Source organism: Stenella coeruleoalba, assembly GCF_951394435.1.
Source record: "Stenella coeruleoalba genome assembly, chromosome: 3".
Taxonomy (NCBI): domain Eukaryota; kingdom Metazoa; phylum Chordata; class Mammalia; order Artiodactyla; family Delphinidae; genus Stenella; species Stenella coeruleoalba.
The window spans coordinates 59,361,871-59,378,171 of NC_137148.1; the positions used below are offsets into that span (position 1 = coordinate 59,361,871).

At 41.8% G+C, this 16,301-nt stretch overlaps 1 protein-coding gene across 2 annotated transcripts in view; it reads left to right on the forward strand.

Annotated features, from left to right (window-relative positions):
• SV2C (synaptic vesicle glycoprotein 2C) overlaps window positions 1–16,301 on the forward strand; it is a 481,273-nt gene that overhangs the window by 21,281 nt on the left and 443,691 nt on the right. Inside the window, exons 1-2 of one of the 2 annotated variants that reach the window (XM_079916963.1) lie at window positions 9,897–10,253; window positions 11,043–11,135. The gene's annotated coding sequence lies outside the window, so the exon portion shown is untranslated. Of the gene's footprint in view, window positions 1–9,896; window positions 10,254–11,042; window positions 11,136–16,301 lie in introns of those variants that run through there. The other variant, XM_079916961.1, reaches the window with a different exon arrangement.

Below are 16,301 nucleotides of genomic sequence, written 5' to 3' on the forward strand. Positions count from 1 at the left end.
AGCCATAGGAGATGTTGCTCCAGAACTTGAGAGTCCAAAGCATGACTGTAAGGAAATACAGAAATGTTTATAAAAGCATGAAGAAACCACACTTTAAAAGTGGCAAATAAAAAAATAAAACCCATGTAGAGAAATTCTGAAATAATGTCCTGAAAGTTTTCAAAGCTGGTAGAAAGAGATGAGAAGAAACTGAGTTATTTCTAACATAGCAGCCTCTCTCACCTCAAGGCAAGAGGGAAAATAATTCAGAGGGTGCTGATGGTGAGTCAGGGGGACTAGGGATGTTTACTGGAGCTTGGATTGCAGGCTGGTCTTAATGGCAGAACCCCTAGGAGAAAGGACCTTTTTTCCTTAGGTATCTAAGGAAGGAATGAGCTATTGAGATGGACTTAGCTTGGTGTGTAGTGAGTGCTTTCTACTTGGTCTCATCCTCCCCTTCCCACGGTGGTGATCCTGGGGGCCAGCAAGGAAACTATGTTGCCCAAATGTTACCCAAATTACGATGGCCCAAGACCCACTGGCTTTATTTATCCTTCCCAAAGTGTACTCAGATATGTCAGAGAGGTCCTGCAGTGCTGCCTCTTATGTGGCAAGTACTTCCTCACCTTCTTGTCTTTCATTCTCCCTGTTACACCTGCACAGTGGTGCCTCTCTGGCTGATGGCCCTCATGCTTTGCACAGCATAGCTCTCCCTCCGCTGGTGCTGGTGAGCCCCACTGCTTTAAAAGAAAAGGTATATTTTTCTCCTTGTAGAGATGGCATTCAGCTTTGACTAAACTGTAGTGACTTAAGTGGATACAGATCTCTTTTTGTCACAAAATAAGTCCAGATTCCTTTTGTGTCACCATGCTTAGCCTGTGGTTTTTATCCTCATGATTGCAAATTGGCAGTTTTGCACCTCCATATCATGTCCACAGTCCAGGTAGGAAGAAGGCAAAAGGGAAAGAGTTGGTACCAGCAAACTTCTGCTTATGTAGTTTTGGCCCAAACTCTGTCAAATGGCTGTATATAGTTGCCACAACACCTGAGAAATTTATATGTATTTATTTTTAGTAGCCTCAGTAAAATGGTAGTTGGGTTAGCCAACCTGTACTGAATTTTCAACTTCTTGTTTACTTCATTCCACGAATAGGACAGTCCTTTCTCCTAAGTTCCCCAAAGTATAGTAGAGACTAGGCTTAAATTTATAAAGATAGTTCCCTTATTTTGAAATAGTTTAAGATTTACAAGAAGTTGCAAAAATAGTGGTACAGATCCTGCATACCCTTTATTCAGCTTTCTCAAATTATAATATCTTACATAAGCATAATATATTGTCATAATCAGGAAATTGATGTTGGTACAATACCATTAACTCAGGTACAGACCAAATTTGAATTTCACCAATTTCATATGCACTTTTTTCTTTTTTGGTGTATATTTCTATGATATTTAGTTGCATGTATAGATTTGAGGAACCATTACCACAATAGGGATACGGGAATGTTCCATCACCACAAAGAAGCTCCCTCATTTTTCCCCTTCATAGCCCCCTTCATAGTCCCCTTCCTCAACTCCTTAACAGCTACTCCTCTGTTCTCCATCACTATAATTTGAAAATGTTATATAAATGAAATAATAGTATATGAGACCTTTAAGTTGACATTTTTCACTTAGCATAGTGTCCTTGAGATCCATCCAGATTTTGAATGTATCAGAAGTTCATTCCTTTGCTGAGCAATATTCCATTGTATGGATATACCACAGTTTGTTTATCCATTCATTCCATGTAGAACATTTGGCTTGTTTCCAGGTTTTGAATATTACAAATAAAGCTACTATAAACATTCATGTACAGATTTTTGTGTGAACAAAAGTTTTAAGTTTTCTAGGATAAATCCTAGGAATACGATTGTTGGGTTGTATGGTAAGTGTATGTTTAACATTATAAGAAACTGCCAAGCTATTTTCCAAAGCGACTATATCATTTTACATTCCCATTGTCCATATTAGTCTTTTTTTATAAATTTATTTATTTTTGGCTGCATTGGGTCTTTGTTGCTATGTGCGGGCTTTTCTCTGGTTGCATCGAGCAGAGGCTACTCTTTGTTGTGGTGCACGGGCTTCTCACTGCGGTGGCTTCTCTTGTTGCGGAGCATGGGCTCTAGGCACGCAGGCTTCAGTAGTTGTGGCACGCAGGCTCAGTAGTTGTGGCTCACGGGCTCTAGAGCGCAGGCTCAGTAGTTGTGGCGCACAGGCTTAGTTGCTTCGTGGCATGTGGGAGATTCCCAGACCAGAGCTTGAACCTGTGTCCCCTGCATTGGCAGGCAGATTCTTAACCACTGTGCCAGCAGGGAAGTCCCCATATTAGTCTTAAGGTGGAAACAACTCAATCCAAAATATCCATCAACTAATGAATGGATAAACAAAATGTGGTATATCCATACAATAGAATATTATTTGGCTATTAGGAGGAATGAGATATTAACATAAGTTAATCATGTTTTGAAGAATACTTCAAAAATATTATGCTAAATTAAATAAGCTAGACACTAAAGACCACATGTTATATGATTCCATATCCTAGTCTGGACTAGGAAAGTCTATAGAGAGAGCAAGTTAACCAGTGGTTGGTGCAGGAGGTTGGAGTGACTGCTAATGGGCATGAGGTCTGGTTTTCAGGTGAGCAAAATGTTCTGAAATTAGATTGTGGTGATAGCTGTATACAGTCTCAGCGGCCATGGCTCATGGACCCAGCCACTCTGCGACAGGCGGGATCTTCCCGGACCGGGGCACGAACCCGTGTCCCCTGCATCGGCAGGCGGACTCTCAACCACTGCGCCACGAGGGAAGCCCTGTTGGAAGATTTTTAATCACAGTTTCAATTTCAGTGCTTGTGACTGGTGTTTATATTTTCTATTTCTTCCTGGTTTAGTCTCAGAAGGTTGTGCTTTTCTAAGAATTTGTCCATTCCTTCCAGGTTGTCCATTTTATTGGCATATAGTCTCTTGTGGTAATCTCTCATGAACCTTTGTATTTCTGCAGTGTCAGTTGTTACTTCTCCATTTTCATTTCTAATTCTGTTGATTTGAGTCTTCTCCCTTTTTTTCTTGATGAGTCTGGCTAATGGTTTATCAAGTTTGTTTATCTTCTCAAAGAACCAGCTTTTAGTTTTATTGATCTTTGCTCTCGTTTCCTTCATTTGTTTCATTTATTTCTGATCTCATCTCTATGATTTCTTTCCTTCTGCTAATTTTGGTGTTTTTTTTCATTCTTCTTTCTCTAATTGCTTTAGGTGTAAGGTTAGGTTGTTTATTTGAGATTTTTCTTGTTTCTTGAGGTAGGATTGTATTGCTATAAACTTCCCTCTTAGAACTGCTTTTGCTACATCCCATAGGTTTTGGGTTGTCATGTTTTCATTGTCATTTGTCTCTAGGTATTTTTTATTTCCCTCTTTGATTTCTTCAGTGATCTCTTTGTTATTTAGTAGTGTATTGTTTAGCCTCCATGTGTTTGTATTTTTTACAGTGTTTTTTCCTGTAATTGATATCTAGTGTCATAGCGTTGTGGTCGGAAAAGATACTTGATACAATTTAAACTTTCTTAAATTTACCAAGGCTTGATTTGTGACCCAAGATATGGTCTATCCTGGAGAATGTTCCATGAGCACTTGAGAAGAAAGTGTATTCTGTTGTTTTTGGTTGGAATGTCCTATAAATAGCAATTAAGTCCATCTTGTTTAATGTGTCATTTAAAGTTTGTGTTTCCTTATTTATTTTCATTTTGGATGATATATCCATTGGTGAAAGTGGGGTGTTAAAAGTCCCGTACTATGATTGTGTTACTGTCGATTTCCCCTTTTATGGCTGTTAGCATTTGCCTTATGTATTGAGGTGCTCCTATGTTGGGTGCATAAATATTTACAACTGTTATATCTTCTTCTTGGATTGATCCCTTGATCATTATGTAGTGTCCTTCTTTGGCTCTTGTAATAGTCTTTATTTTAAAGTCTATTTTGTCTGATATGAGAATTGCTACTCCAGCTTTCTTTTGATTTCCATTTGCATGGAATATCTTTTAACATTCCCTCACTTTCAGTCTGTATGTGTCCCTAGGTTGGAAGTGGGTCTCTTGTAGACAGCATATGTTGGGTCTTGTTTTGTATCCATTCAGCCAGTCTATGTCTTTTGGTTGGAGCACTTAATCCATTTCCATTTAAGGTAATTATCAATATGTATGTTCCTATCATCATTTTCTCAATTGCTTTGGGTTTCTTACTGTAAGTGTTTTCCTTCTCTTGTGTTTCCTGCCTAGGGAAGTTCCTTTAGCATTTCTTGTAAAGCTGGTTTGGTGGTGCTGAATTTTCTTAACTTTTGCTTCTCTCTAAAAGTTTTAATTTCTCCGTTGAATCTGAATGAGATCCTTGCTGGGTGGAGTATTCTTGGCTGTAGGTTTTTCCCTTTCATCACTTTAAATATGTTCTGCAACTCCCTTCTGGCTTTCAGAGTTTCTTCTGAAAAATCAGCTGTTAACCTGATGGGGATTCCCTTGTATGTTATTTGTCGCTTTTCCCTTGCTGCTTTTAATATTTTTTCTTTGTATTTAATTTTTGACCATTTGATTAATATGTGTCTCAGCGTGTTTCTGTTTGGATTTATCCTGTATGGTACTTTCTGTGCTTACTGGAGTTGATTGACTATTTCCTTTCCCATGTTAGGGAAGTTTTTGACTATAATCTCTTCCAATTTTTTCTCAGACCCTTTCTTTTTCTCTTCTTCTTCTGGGACCCCTATCATTCAAATGTTGGTGCATTTATTGTTGTCCCAGGGGTCTCTGAGACTGTCCTCAGTTCTTTTCATTCTTTTTTCTGTATTCTGCTCCCTGGCAGTTATTTCCACCATTCTATCTTCCAGCTCACTTATCCATTCTTCTGCCTCAGTTATTCTGCTGTCAATTCCTTCTAGAGTATTTTTAATTTCAGTTATTGTATTGTTCATCATTGTTTGTTTGCTTTATAATTCTTCTAGATCCTTGTTAAATGTTTATTGTATCTTCTCCATTCTGTTTCTGAGATTTTGGATCATCTTTACTATTATTCCTCTGAATTCTTTTTCAGGTAGGTTTACTACTTCTTCTTCATTTATTTGATCTTGTAGGTTTTCACCTTGCTCCTTCGTCTGTAACATATTTTTTTGCCCTTTCTTTTCTTTTTTTTTTTTTTTTGATGGGTGGTGCTGTATTCCTGTCTTACTGGTTGTTTGGCCTGAGATGTCCAGCACTGGAGTTTGTAGGCAGTTGGATAGAGCTGGTTCTCGGTGCTGAGATGAGGAGCTCTGGGAGGCCTCACTCCGATTGATAGTCCCTGGGGTCTGAGGTTCTCTGTTAGTCCAGCGGTTTGGACTTGGAGCTCCCACCACAGGAGCTCAGGCCTGACCTCCGGCCTGGGAACCAAGGTCCTGCAAGCTTCATGGCATGGTTAAAATAAAAAAAAGAAAGGAAGAAGAAAAGGAGCAATACAATATCAAAGAATATAAAACAAAATAAAATTAGAAGGATAAAAAATATGTTAGGAAAAATAAAACTATAATTGAAACAACCGCAACAAGGTAAAATTAAACCACAACAGAAAAAAGAAAAAAAAAAAGGTAGGGGGAACAAACCAAAAGGAGAGAACAATAAGAAAGTATAAAGAGTAAAATAAAATTAGAAAAATATAAGATTATTAGGAAAAATAAAAATATAAAAGAATCAACAATGAATCAACAAGGTAAAACAGAACCCTAATCTAAAAGAGGAAAAAAGAAAAAAAAAAGAAACGCCTTGGCTATTTCGGCTGTGTTTAGGCAGGGGTGGGGTTTAGGGTGGGGCGGGACCTAGGTGGGTGGATGGGGTGACGTTTAAGCATGGGGCAGGGTCTAGGCTCAGGACCCATGTAGCCGGAAAAGGCCCTGGTGGCTGGGCCTAGGCAGGGTGACGTTCCAGCATGGGACAGGGCCTCTGCTTAGGACCTACGCAGAGGGGCGAGGCAGCGCGTCTAAAGGAGGGCATCTGGAGTGTAGAGTTCTGGAGTTTGGAGATAGGGCCCTGGGTGGGGGTGTGTGGGTGGGGTTTAGGCCCAGCTCCTTGGAGGAGGTCTCCGAATATAGAGGTAGGGCCCTGGACGGGGCGTGTAGGGGTGGGACTTGGGTTCTGTGTGGCAGAAGGGTGGCTGGGAGGGCAGAGGATCAGACCTGGGAGCCCAACAGTCTTCCCGTTCCCTAAGTGGACAGGGAAAGCACTGGTTCCGTTCCCTTCCGTTCCTTCGCGCCCCTTCCCCACCATCTCCCCCAGGGTCTCCCCTGTCTCTGCTGAACCCCTAAGCGTGGGTGGGTCCCGCTGGGTGTAGGAACTCCTCTCCTCCCCAGCCACCCCTCAAGGGTCCTGGTCCCAGAGGTCCGGCCTTTACTTTTGCTCCCCCTTCCCTCCCTCCCACTCCCTCAGGACCGAAGCAGCTGGAGGGGACCTAGGTGGGCAGAGGATCAGGCCCGGGATCTCAGCAGGTTCCTGGGGGTCCAACTGGACAGGGAAAACCTGGCCATGCTCCCTTCTTATCTTTTGCCCTCCCAGTGGTCCCTCAATTTTCCCCCTTTGGGCATGGGATCCCTTCCCCTCCCCAAGCCGGCCCTCAGGGACACCAGTCCCATCCCGGCTCCACTTCTCCTCCCCCTTCACTCCCACCATGCCCCATGTCCTACCCAGTTGCTGGGGGTTTCTCCCATCCCCTTAGGTGTCCGTGGTCCCCCACCGGTGCCTGGTAGGTGCCCTAGTTGTGAGGAGATGTGAATTCCGCATCCTCCTAGTACACCATCTTGACTCTGCCCTCTCACTGATAGGGTTTTGATATGAGTCTTTAAGCAATTGATTTATTATGGTCTCTGTGCAGTCAAACCTCTCTGCTAATGATAATCTGTATTTGCAGCCGCTCCCCTGCACTAGCATCACTGCCTCAGCTCCATCTCAGATCATCAGGCATTAGATTCTCATAAGGAGCATGCAACCTAGATCCCACGCATGTGCAGTTCACAGTAGCGTTCATGCTCATATGAGAATCTAATGCTGCCACTGATCTGACAGGAGGCGGAGCTCAGGCAGTAATGCAAGCGATGCGGAGCGGCTGTAAATACAGATGAAGCTGCGCTTGCTTGCCCACTGCTCACCTCCTGCTGTGTGTCATGGTTCCTAACAGGCCACATACTGATACTGATCCATGTCCCAGAGGTTGGGGACCCCTGATGTAAAGGATCGATTCTGGAAATCTGAGTTAGTGACATTATATTTCTGTTTTACTCCAGATCTGTTTTAATGCCCATTATAGCTGTCTGCTATAATGGGTAGCCCATGTCTGAATCCAATTCTGGGAATATTCAAATCCTGACAATCTGATCAGAATTATACTCAACAAAATAGGATGGAATAAGACAGAAACATACTGAAATCTATCTGTGAAGACTCCAGAAAGTGAGGAGTCACTGAAGAAAAATTTGCTTAGTGTTTATCCAGCAGTGCTGAAGACCTGAAAGGTATCATAGTCTGAATGTTTGTGACTGGGCCCTCCATGTTCCTGGTACCTCTAGCTTTCTCCATAACAGGAACAGTGGGTTAATATGAAGTGAGGGAGAGTGTGTTGATCTCTTCAGTTCAAATGAATGGCTTCATTTTCAAGCTCATTAAGCACTCTTCCCCTCTGTCATGTGTCTTCTTTAGGTCAATAAAGGAAAAAACCCACACTGAAGTGTAACAGCACTATGGTTATTGATTCATTGTCTAGTAACTAAAGCTGATTTTACTTGTGGGTGAATCTCTTGTGGGTGAGATTCAAATCTCTTGTGGGTGAGATTCAAATTGACTAACAGTGAAGAAAAACACCTGTTAGTTTTTGATTCATTGTCTAGTAACTAAAGCTGATTTTACTTGTGGGTGAATCTCTTGTGGGTGAGATTCAATCTCTTGTGGGTGAGATTCAGTCTCTTGTGGGTGAGATTCAAATTGACTAACAGTGAAGAAAAACACCTGTTAGTTTTTTCACCATCCAAAGCATGCTCCACAATAACAAAATAATTGCATTAGACTTATTCTTGCTCTTAGGGATTTAACAGGCTAAATAATTGATCAATTTGTATTCCAATTCATGATTTAGAATAGCAACGGAGCTTCTGACTATGGAAAGGAAGATATTGATTTGTGACTTGGGAAAAAAATGGTCAAAATGTGGATGTGCCATCAACATGTATAACAAATGAATCATTGAGATCCTGACTGGGAATTGGCTTGTATTTAATTGCATGTGGAATAGAAGAAGTCTTTGAAGATGACTAGAAGGACAACAATGAGAAGGAAGAGGCCGAAGTGTCATCATTTAGTATTGATTCTGCTGAATGATTCTAGATGAAGCACTTCACCTTTTTGTTATCGTGGTGTTTTCATCCAAAAACTGCATATTTAAAGATTGTCTCTGATTTTCTGAGTAAGAATTTCTTGACAGGACTGAACTTGAAATGATCCAAGGACTTAGTCCAAGGACAATAGGCTCAGATGGCTTGTTAAAACTGTTAAAACTGTTAACAGTGGAGGTATAATAGGGGACCTTTATTTTCTGTAGTTCCCCAAATTCTGCTGTGAATAGGTATTGATATTATAATTAGGAAAAATTAATAAATGTAATTTAGCCAATAAAAATGGACTTAAACCTCATTGGTTGTATTCCCAACTGAACTTAACTGGATCCCCAAATGCCATAGTTACTCCAACAACCACGCAATGTGATGGAAAGCATGAAGGAGCAGAAGGTGAGATGGAGAATCATTAATCGTAATCAATTATAGTTAAAATATTCTACTTTTGCAAATTTTACAAATTTGCTGAAAGAGCAGATGTAAGATTCCTTCCCTGGGAACATACCCTGAGAAGAAGTTTAGCATGCAGTGTGTTTATTAGCAAGTGCCCTTGGGGTCAATACCTATGAATGAAAATGGAATGAGGCAGGATTGGGCAGAAAGAGAAGTTGAGTTGCCTCTGCTGACTTCATGAAAACCTCTGGAGATAGAATGACCTTTCCAAGTTGTCCACTTTTTCATTTTCATTATTTTTTAAAGAGGTAAAATAATCATATGGTAGAAAATTCAAAATATTCAGAAAGAGTATCCAGAGGAAATTCATTCTCCTACCTTTGAACTTCAGGCCCCAGGAAACTTCTCCAGAGTTAACCTGTTACCAGTTCTGTATATGTACTTCCAGAGATATTCTAACCATATAAAATCACATTCATATTTCTCTTTCTTTTTTCTCCCTTTTATACAAATGGCAGCATACTATACACAAGAGCAAGTGGGTCCACTACATTACAGAAAGAGAAGAATATGGAGCCCAGAGGTGGATATGTGACATTCTTTGCTTTTTCTAGGCCCTAAAGACTCAGTCTCAGATGACTGTCCCCCTGCCCTGATGCCCTTCCTTTTTCCTTTCCTATCCTCTCCTTTTTCCTACATGCCCAGCTTTATTTTGCTAGTGTGGTGAAGGCTGGGGAAGTCATAATTCCTGGCTGTGGTAGGCTGAACAATGGCCCTAAAGATATGTAGAGCTTAATCCCTGGAACCTTATAGGGCAAAAAGGATTTTGCAGATGTGATTCAGTTAAGGATGTTTAGATGGCGGAGATTATCCTGGATTGTCCGGTGGCCCTAAATGTAATCACAAGTATTCTTATAAGAGGGAGGCAGGGAGAGATTTGAGTCCAGAAGAAGGCAACGTGAAGACTGAAGCAAGACACTACTCTGCTGGTTTTGAAGATGAAGGAAGGGGCCATGAGCCAAGGAATGCAAGGAATGCAGCTCTTGAGGCTAGAAAAGGCAAGGACACGGGTCCTTCCTTAGATCCTCTAGAGGGAGAGCAGCCCTGCGACATCTTGATATAAGGCCAGTGAAATTGATTCCAGACTTCTGACCTCCAGAACTGTAAGCTCTAAGGAAATGAATGTGTGTTGCTTTGAGTGCCGATTTGTGGTGATTTGTTACAGCCACAGGAAGTGAATCCACTGGTCATATCCTGAACAGGCAGCAGTCAGCTGTTGGAGCCAGCAGCTTCCTCAAATCCTTCATCACAACAGGAGCACCCAAAACACAAGCAAACTTTCTTCTTAATAAGGATAATTTTCATGGCTTAACAGCTTCACTAAAAAGATTTCCAACTTCCTAAGAAGGAATGAGACGGAGGGGCCTGAAAACTCCACCCTGCCCCTAGGTGAGCTGGACACCCATCATTCCGTGCCTCTTCTATACGTCAGTGTTGGTCCTGGTCCAGTTTCTGTGAGCCAGGTAAAGGTAATGTGCCATTACCATCTAGTCTGCTCTCCTTGGCAATATGGCAACATGGAGAGGTTGTCAGTTCCGGCATTACACTCTTCTTTAGCAGACCCTCTCAGGACAGACTTGCTGTCAAATAAATTTTGTGCTTCTCTGTTCTTGTGAGACATAAATCTATCATACTATCCTTCCCCACTAAACTGGGACTGGGTCTCTGAATGCCTCTCAGTACAGAGCTCTCAATGGCTACTGACAAATGAAGGACATTGCTCAAGAGGTTTTCAACCCCAGTCATAAGGGCATGCTGAGCCTGAGAACACTCATGACAACTCCAGACTGACCGTATTTCTCCCACCAGACAGAGGAGAAATGACCTGATTAGATTTATAAATGTTTCTTTCCTTTTAAAAAATATTCCTTCAAAACCTCTTATGTGAATCATGAGTAGCATCCCTGGAAAAACTTCTCAATTATGAGGAAACTCAAACTGTGAGAACTCATTAAGTGTGTTAATTGTTCTGACCTCATCAGAGGAAGAGGTGTCATAGAAATGAAAAGATTTCTAGCTATGTTTATTTTAAAGTTGCAAACAAGTTCTTTAACATTTATTCTCTCTGTTGGTTGGTTTTTGCATAGTGGCTACCAAATCTTATTGTGTCACTCTGTATTCAGCACCCTTCCTCTCAACTTTGGGTCACATCTGATTCCAATTTTGTTTCCACCTAAGGTACCCAGTGTTCTGCCTATGCCTCTGGATGGTCTCAAGCTCAGCAGTGCATCTCCTCATTCAGCTGTCTCACTATCCCCATTGGTGTTCAAGGTAATGGACATTCATTACTTCATTACTTCTCCTAGATCCCTAGGAGTCCAGTGAACAAGTCCGTTGGATCTTTGGTTGCCCTTAGCCATGGTCCTCCTCTTGGTGGAGTTGAACTTGGCAAAAGTAGGTTTGGTTCATTAGTAGAGATGACCCAATTTATGAGCTAGGCCTTTAGCACATGGGCTAACTGAGAAGGGAAAGTTTTCATGTCTGAGTGAATTCAAGGGTAGCAGAGCTGGCTTAATTGAATCTCTTATCTGTCCTTACATTTTCTTGCAATTCTTTTGTTCATAAGTAGTTTAGACATAAGTGTCTTTTGCAATGAGCTATGAGATGGAAATTTGCAATGGGAGAGAGCATGCTTTGTACATTTGGAACTGGTTCACTGCAAGTGGTACACTCCTAGAGGTCAACAAATGTGTTCATTTTGTTGGCCAAATTTTCCCAGGGCCCACTATCTGCACCCTCATAGCCACTATTCTAGAAAGCTGTTTAGAGTAAATCTGAAAAGCGTAGTCATAAGTTAATTAGACCTGTCTGCAGAAAGGAGAAGCTGACATCCCAGTTTTATTAAGAAAGATTTCTTGACAGGTTGACTGCTAGTGTTGAGTGTTTAATGTATGAGTATTAGGAGAAAATCATTCAGGAGCTTAGGGGATTTCAGCATGGAATGCAGACTGGGACAAGAGAACCTAAATGTATTACAAATGTTTTAAACAATCTCACCCAAGTGGGTAAAGGGAGATGTGCAGACCTAAGTCACTCTGGAAATGAGAGGAGATGGTAAGACTAAGGGCAAAAGGAACCGTATATGAGTGCTTACTCTAGTTGATGAAGTTGTGTCTCATGAGGGTGCAGGTTAACAATTCTAATACTACTGTACCTGTATACTGGAATTGAATAATTATCTTCCATGCAGAAGAATTCCAAATAATTTATGTAAGTACTTTGCTTAAAGAAGGGGGAGCATAACTGTTAGCTCTGCTCTCGAAACAGGCCCCTCATCTAAATTCTCAGTTAGGAGGGAGGTAATGAGAAAAACTTCCTGAGTCTTCTGTTTGTTAAAAATAATCAGCCTAAATTGATGCTCATGCAAAGAGACACATTTTGGGATGGCAAATTTTGTTCCCCTACAGTAGCCAGGTTTTAGGGGAGCTTTGTGAGCAGCATGACAACACTTACAGTAATAACCCTCTGTCACGAAAATGATGCACTGAATCCACTCTAAAAACCCCAGCCTTTCTGGTCTTTCCTATATGTCTTGACTACAGCGTCTCTCAACCAAGACAATGCTATTGTTCATAAATTGGTCCTTTGTGAAAAATATGATGACTGTATTGTCAGCAACTGCCAGCCATAGTTCCCTGATCTGGAATTCAGGGCAGACAGTCATCCCGTGGGCAGGAAGATTCTAACCCTGGAAATGTTGAGTTCAAGGTATAGAGATCTATTTGGTGATAGAAAAATAGGACTCTTAGGATGTCACATAAAATGGCAGAGAACACCAGCTCCTCACCGGCAAATGTGAACATACTGGAGGTGAGACAGCAGCCCATTCAGGCAATTTCTTAAGTGATAGCCCATTCTAAAATTGTGAACGTTCAGTTCAAATGGGAGTTGTCCAGTAGCACCTTTCACCATTTTACCAAATCTGATACTTATAATGGCTCAACAAAAAGTCATGGCCAGTCAGACTGCCATAACATGTGGGGCAAATAAAACTCATCCCTTACCTCCCATAGTGAGGAGGGAAATTAAGTAATAGAGACAATTTGGGCATGGCAACATTTATCTTCAGGTAACGTAGGATGCTTTGTCATGTAACCCAGCGCAAGAAGGAGCGAATATTCTCATCATAATAAGGCTGTGATATTTTTTAGTGTAAAATAACATCAAATTTATGCTATGAATTTATCGTGTGAGTTGGAGGGTGAAAATTAATCCTTATGGTGACAAAGTGTGTTTAACGTTTAGAACCTTTAAGAGAGAATGCGCTACATAGACCCCAGAGTAGAGGAGCCCCTCCATTTCTCCCTCTACCCTCCCGCAGCCCAGAGCCAGCAGCACCCACCCTTCCCCTCTGCTGAGCAGTGGGCACAGTAGACACCCTCTGGCACGAAACACTTGGGGTTACGGAATCTGCAAGACTTGGAGGGAAACGATGGAGACTGAGATGACTATTTTCGTGGGACGTCATGGTAGAACTCAGGGGAGAAGCTGAGCAGTGACTGGAGCAGGGCTAGCAGAGGAAGAAAGGGTTAAAGGACAGGGGCTGTGGGAGAATTAGGAAAGAGAGAGGGGGAGAACTAGGAAAGAAGCAAACACTCAGGCACCCTCCCAACACCCGCCCTGTCCCTATCCCAGGCCCTTAGTGAGGTTTTTTTCCCTGATGTGGGAGTGAGGAGTTACAGGTGGGGGCCCTCAGTCCCCACTCTTCCACACCTCTGCTGTCAATAGGCAACCACAGCAACATCCCTTTGTGGGTCACTAGACAGCAGGTGTTGTCTCCTCCTTCGGGTGCCAAGCCAGTGAGGGAAGGAGGAGGTCCCTGACACCACCCTCCCCGAGGATAATTCAAGGCAGATTCAAGGAGCTGCTTCTGACAGAAATGCTGCTCACAGCGTTCATGCAGCCATACAGATAGGGAAGTGAAGCAGCCATCCTGACCTATGGTTTTGGTTCAGCTCTTTTGACGCGGGAGACATTTTGTTGATACCATTCTGATGCAGCTGTCTGGAAGCATAGCGTCAAAGTCGCTGAGTCAAAATGTGAAAATTTTACCTTTATTACATAGTAATGTACACAGCAGGCACCTCACACCCTGACCCTTAGCTGCGGCCAAATTCGAAAATGGGGAATGGGCTGAGGTGAGGAGACAGTGTATTTCCTGAGATAAATGGTGAGCCTTTGATTCCATCCTTGCGCCCTTATTGTCTCCTCATTGACTCTTCCAGAGAAGCCGTAGTACTAAAGCTGTCGTGGAGAATGGCTGTGACAGCTCCCCTAAGAACGCTCCATGCAGTAGATTATGTGCATGATAAAAATAGGGAGCTACAGAGAGGCTGCATAACTGGTTATTTGGTGCAGAACTGAGTGGGCATCAGAGTTGCTAAGCTGTAGCGGGGAGGACAGTGAGAGTCGGGCACAGCTCAACCTCTGGGCCCAGCTTCAGGTATTACACCTCAGGCTTCCTCATAGTCAAATGCAGTATAAAAAGCATGACAGAACTTACAGGGAGAATGGGTCTCATGTTGTGCCATTAGGATTCTTCAATCAGGTGCTTTTTTTTTTTTTTTTTTTTTAAACCGGATGTAGTTATGCCTAGCTTGGAAGTAACATATATCAATCCTAGACAAGATAATTTGAGGACATCACAGTATGGTCCATGACAGAATTAATATAAGTAGTGACTCTTTCCAATTTTTGCTGGCCTTAGATTTTAGAGCATGTTGTTGCCATTGCTACCACCTAAATTTCACCACTGCCCCATTTCTTGTATCCCTAGCTTCACATCCACACTTTTAGTTTCTGTGTCTGATTCCTTTCCCCTGGGTCAAATGCTCTAGGTGGTGTGCCTCCCACCAAGACCCATTAGGAAGGGGATAATGTTCGGCAGCCAAAAGGACTTGACTACAATCCATGCTATTGGCTGCCCCACATTAAAGCACACTTTACTTCCCATGTTCACTTCTGATAAGAAGAAGGAAAGAAAGGAAAAAACTCCCTCCTTACATAATGCAACTATTTCTTCAGACACCTGAAAGCATACTTGTGCCTTCCCAAAGGTAGGCCAAATCTCCTCAGTTACCACTACCTTTCCAAATCCAACTCCATCTAGCTCTGCTACAGCTCTACAGCAGTGTTCTGCAGTTTGTATCCTATAATGCCAAATTACCCACCATCAACATGTTGTATAAAATAGTGAGTTCCATTGCCTTTCCTCCCTTGTAAATGGAGTTCCTGGACCAGAAGCAACATTTTATGGGACACCATAATGGTGAATAAGACCATGGATGGTTTCACTGGCAAAGCGTAGCAGGCAGGGATGGCAAATCCAGATCTGAAATAAGTGTCGATTATAGTGATTTTAAATTGCTACTCCTTTCATGAAGGAGAGGATCCAGTGTAATCCTTCTGTGATCAGATGAGCCATGAGCTCTTTGGGGATACTGGTATCATTTTTCATCTTTTTGCAATTCCACCCAAGGTTTAAATTCCCTTGAGAGGGAGGGTGTCTGATTTACCTAGACTGGATTCTATGCCCAACCACTGGTCAGGGGTGGAGCTTTAAGGGGAATTACGATTGACAGGAACGAAAAGTATGGTTAACAAATAAAAGGATGGGATGCTGGGCAGACAAAAAGAACAAAACTACATTCTACCACTTTGAGGCTCAATTCCCTCCCCTCCACATCACACATGGATTTTCAGGCAGAATTTTAAATGCCTTATCTTAATAGTAAAAAATACCTTGCGTACGATCGAGAACACGTTAGTTATTGTACTGAGCTTCAAGTTCAGGCTCTCTGGGTGAAGTTCATCCCTCTTCTAGTTCCATTGTGATTCTGCCTTGACATTCTAAAACCCCAAACTTGACTCTTTTTTTATTACTTAATTTGTGTAGGAGAGTCATCTATATTGATACATGTGGTTCTACTTCATTCCTTTTCACTACTATATGAATATGTTACAATTTACCCATTTTTCTGTTAAGGGACATTTGAATTTTTCTATTTTTGGCAATTATAAATAATACAGTGGTAAACATTCTTGTGTGTGTATCTTGGTTGACATGTACAAGAGCTTTTCTAGGGAACATCCTAGGAGAGGAATAGCTGAGTCAGAGTATGGTGCATTTCTAACGTTTTCTATTGTTCAGTTGCTTTCCACTTTATATTCCCATCAACTGTATGAGAATTTTATTTCCTGACCTCCTCAATGACACTCGTTGTTATCGGATATTAACAATTTGCTTATCTGATGGGTGTGATGGTATCACATTATAGTTCTTATTTTCCTCTCGCTGATGTCAAACTTAGGTGGCAGGTATTATTATTAATGCCATTTTATAGATGGGGAATCTAAGACTTAGAAAATAAATTGTCCAAGGCCTCGCAGTTAGTAGGGGACAGGAAGTCAGGAATGATCCTGGAGAATCTAACTCCA